Source organism: Artibeus jamaicensis, unplaced genomic scaffold (genome assembly GCF_021234435.1).
Source record: "Artibeus jamaicensis isolate MK-2021 breed Jamaican fruit bat unplaced genomic scaffold, CSHL_Jam_final contig_240, whole genome shotgun sequence".
NCBI classification, from domain to species: Eukaryota; Metazoa; Chordata; class Mammalia; order Chiroptera; family Phyllostomidae; genus Artibeus; species Artibeus jamaicensis.
Genome location: NW_026521506.1, coordinates 1,469,808 through 1,473,702, shown reverse-complemented (window position 1 = coordinate 1,473,702; position 3,895 = coordinate 1,469,808). Strand labels below are relative to the sequence as shown.

Genomic DNA, 3,895 nt, shown 5'->3' with positions numbered 1-3,895 from the left:
ACTATCTTAAAACTTCTATCTGTGTTTATTTACTCTTTTTATAAGTTGTATATTTGTTTTCTTTTGCCTTTGCTCATTCATTGACTATCAAAACCATTGCTTTATCTTTTGTGTTACTTATTAAATTACTTTACAACTTCATATCTATTGTTTATTTCTGTCTTTAAATTCATTTATTCATTTTTATTTTTATTAATATCTTCTCTGCAGCTTAGATTTACTTTTTTCTTGTTTTCTGCTTTCTGGAGTTACAGCACTGATTCATTTTATGATTCTCTCATGATGATATTTAGGGAATTTTAACTTGCCTTTCAATACAGCTTTTTCTTATCTCAAATATTTTGGCATATAACATCCTTACTGCCCATCAACCTCTCCTCCAATATTCTTAAATAGGGTATAGCTTTTGCAGTTGAACAAGTTCATCTAAGTAGAGAGTTTTCTATATTATTATTAAAATTTTCAAGCAATTAGATATTTATTATTTTAAGTGTACTTCTAGTTTTATTGTATTGTGCTGCAGAACCTGACTGATGATGGTTGCACTCTGGGAAATTCATTGAAGTTTGTGATCTATTCACTTTTGATAAAAATAACATGGTGCCATATTATTTTTCTTTTGCTGTGTACCACACTATCAAAAATTTATCAGCTTAAAAACTAATTTATTATCTCATATTCCTGTAGGTTAGAATCTAAGAACAGCACGGCTCATCTAGTTATCTGTTAAGTGTCATACAGGGCCAAATTCAAGGTATTATATTGAGATCTTACTGGGAGACCCCAGGAAGAATTTGCTTCCAGGCTCATTTAGACTGTTGGCAGAATTTCAGTTCTTTCTAGTTGTAGGACTGAAGTCCCCACTTACTTGGTGACTGTCAGCTTTATCACTTGGCCTATGCTATCTCTAACCTAGAAAGGTACTACTGTCAAGTCCTTCTCATACTTCAAATCTGTCTAACATCTGCTGCCTCCTACCAGCTCTTTGATCACATTGTTCTGACTCTAGACATAGAATGTTCTTTGCTTTTAAGATGTCATGTGATAAGATTGAGCTCTACAGGATTGTCTATCTCAGGGTCCTTACCTTAGTGACATCTGTAACTTCTTTCACCATATAATTTAACATATTTGTAGGTTCCAAAATGAACATCTTTGGTAATCCATTCTATCACAGGTGTATATATTAGGAAAAATACTCTTGGTTTGGGGAATAAATAACTGAATATATGTCTAGTTATATCAAATTATATCAAATGTATTATTATTCAGAACACAAATATTCTTATTTAGTTTCTACTTGCTCTCTTATGGACTGAGATTTATTGGCAGAAGGGTTTCTTTTTCTATTATGCAGCATATGTAATTGAAGTCAGCTCTGAGCCCCTGCAATATTTCAGGCACCACCCTAAATGCTCTACATGATACAACTCATTTTATTATTTTTTAATTATTTACTTATTTTTAGAGAGGGGAAGGAAGGGAGAAAGAGTGAGAGAAATATTAATGTGTGGTTTCCCCATACATTGAGGACCTGGCCGACAACCCAGACATGTGCCTTGACTGGGAATAGAACCAGCGACCCTTTGGTTCACAGCCCACACTCAGTCCACTGAGCTATACCAGCAAGGCTGATTTTGTTTATCTGGGTCCTCTCTCTTTTCTCAAAGAGTCTGCTTAAAGGCTTTTTCATTTTGTTTATCATGTCAAAGAACCAGTTCCTGGATTTATTAATCCTTTGAATTGTTCTTTTAGTCTCTGTGTCATTTAACTCTGCTCCGATCTTGGTTATTTACTTCCTTCTACTCGCTCTGGGCTTTGTTTGTTTTTGTTACTCCAGGTCTTGTAGATGTACAGATATGTTGTTTCTTTGAAATGTTTCTCTTTTTTATGTAGGCTTATATCATTACTAACTTCCCTTTCAGAACTGCTTTTGCTGTGTCCCATAAGTTTTGGGCTGTTGTGTGTTCATTTTCATTTGTTTCCAGAAATTTTTTTATTTCTCCCTTTATTTCATAACTAAATCATTCCTTGTTTAATAGCATGATATCCAGTCTCCATGAATCTGAGTGCTTTTTTCTTTGAGGTGTGTTTCTGGTTTCAGGCCTCTGGTCTGAGAAAATGCTTGATATGATTTTCAATTAGCAATAATCGTGCTTTGGATAAACCTCATTGGCTATGATACTGCCACTGCGCAAAGCTGATGTGATTTTGATATTCATGAATTTGTTAAGGCATGCTTTTTGTCCTAACGTGTGGTCTATTTTTGAAAATGTACTATGTTTATTTGAGAAAAACGTGTATTTTTCTTCTTTGGGATGAATGGTTCTATATTTATATATTGGTAAAGTCCATTTAATCTGGGGGATTGTTCAAAGCCACAATATCCTTGCTGATATTTTCTCTGAAAGATATATCCATTTTTGACAGTGGGGTGTTAAAATCCCATAGTATAAGTGTGTGCTCTCTATATCTTTTTTGAAGTGCTCCAAGATTTTTCTTATTTATTTAGGTGCTCTTATGTGGACTGCATATATGTTCATAATGTTTATGTCTTCTTGATGGATTTCCCCTTGTGTATTATGAAGTTTTCTCTGTGTCTATTCTTATGACTTTCGTTTTGAAGTCTATTTTGTCTCATAAGTATTGCCACCTTGCCTTCTTTTCCTGTCCATTTGCTCAGAATATTTTTTGAACCCTTCTTTTTCTATCTGTGTAATTCTTTTGTTCTGAGCTGGGTCTCTTGTAGGCAGCATTATGTGTGGGTCATGTTTTCTTATCCATTCAGCTACCCTATGTCTTTTGAATGGAGCATGTAATCCATTTATATTTAAGGTTATCATGGATAGGTACTTTTTTCATTGCCATTTTAAACGCTTTGTACTTGTGTTCCTCTCTCTCAATCTTTTTCTTTCCTTAAAGCAGTCCATTTAGCATAACTTGCAGTGCAGGTTTGGTGGAGGTGTATTTTTGAGCCTTCTTTTGTCTGGGAGACTCCTTCTTTTTTAAAAATATATTTTATTAATTATGCCATTACGGTTGTTTTATTGGCCCCCTTCATTCCCCTCCACCCAGCACACCACTCACCCACCATCCCCCCTTTAGTTTATGACCACATGTCTCATGTTCTTTACATTCTATATTTCCCCTACTATTCTTGCCCTCCCCCTATCTATTTTCTGCCTACTGTCTATGCTACTTATTTTCTGTACCTTCTCCCCCTTCTCCTTCTCCCACCACCCTGTTGCTAACCCTCCATGTGATCTTCATTTCTATGGTTCTGCTCCTCATCTAGTTGTCCTCTTAGTTTGCTTTTGTTTTAGGTGTGGTTCTTAATAACTGTGAGTTTGCTGTCCTTTCACTGTTCATTTTTCTTTAACTTCTTTTTCTTAGGTAAGTCCCTTTAACATTTCATATAATAAGGGCTTGGTGATGATGAACTCCTGGAATTTGATCTTATCTGAGAAGCACTTTATCTGTCCTTCCATTCTAAATGAAAGTTTTGCTGGATAGAGCAATCTTGGTTGTAGTTTTTTTGGATTTCATGACTTGGAATACTTCTTTCCAGCCCCTTCTTGCCTGTAAGGTCTCTTTTGAGAAATCTGCTGACAGTCTGATGGAAACTCCTTTGTAGGTGACTGTTCCCTTAACTCTTACTGCTTCTAGGATTCTCTCCTTCATTTTAATTTTGGCTAATGTAATTATGATGTGCCTTGGTGTGTTTCTTCATGGGCCCAACATCTTTGGGACTCTCTGAGCTTCCTGGATTTCCTGGAAGTCTATTTCCTTTGCCAGATTGAAGAAATTCTCCTATATTTGTTCAAATAACTTTTCTACTCATGGCTGTTTCTCTCCCCCTTCTGATACCCCTATAATTCGGATGTTGGAGTGTTTA

At 35.5% G+C, this 3,895-nt stretch overlaps 1 pseudogene; it reads right to left on the bottom strand.

Moving 5' to 3' along the window:
* Positions 1–2,120: 2,120 nt before the first annotated feature.
* LOC119038782 (uncharacterized) lies at positions 2,121–2,202 on the bottom strand (annotated as a pseudogene).
* Between the last annotated feature and the right edge of the window lie 1,693 nt (positions 2,203–3,895).